Raw genomic sequence first — 485 nt, 5'->3', positions numbered from 1 at the left:
TGTATTTCCATACAAATTGTGAAATTATTTGTTCTAGCTCTGTGAAGAATACTGTTGGTAGCTTGATAGGGATTGCATTGAATCTATAAATTGCTTTGGGTAGTATACTCATTTTCACTATATTGATTCTTCCAATCCATGAACATGGTATATTTCTCCATCTATTAGTGTCCTCTTTGATTTCTTTCACCAGTGTTTTATAGTTTTCTATATATAGGTCTTTAGTTTCTTTAGGTAGATAAATTCCGAAGTATTTTATTCTTTCCGTTGCAATGGTGAATGGAATTGTTTCCTTAATTTCTCTTTCTGTTTTCTCATTATTAGTGTATAGGAATGCAAGGGATTTCTGTGTGTTGATTTTATATCCTGCAACTTTACTATAGCCATTGATTAGCTCTAGTAATTCCCTGGTAGAGTCTTTAGGGTTTTCTATGTAGAGGATCATGTCATCTGCAAATAGTGAGAGTTTTACTTCTTCTTTTCCA

The sequence above is a fragment of the Bison bison genome, unplaced genomic scaffold (genome assembly GCF_000754665.1).
Source record: "Bison bison bison isolate TAMUID 2011002044 unplaced genomic scaffold, Bison_UMD1.0 scf7180017864313, whole genome shotgun sequence".
Lineage (NCBI taxonomy): Eukaryota > Metazoa > Chordata > Mammalia > Artiodactyla > Bovidae > Bison > Bison bison.
Note: the sequence above shows the minus strand (reverse complement) of the source record.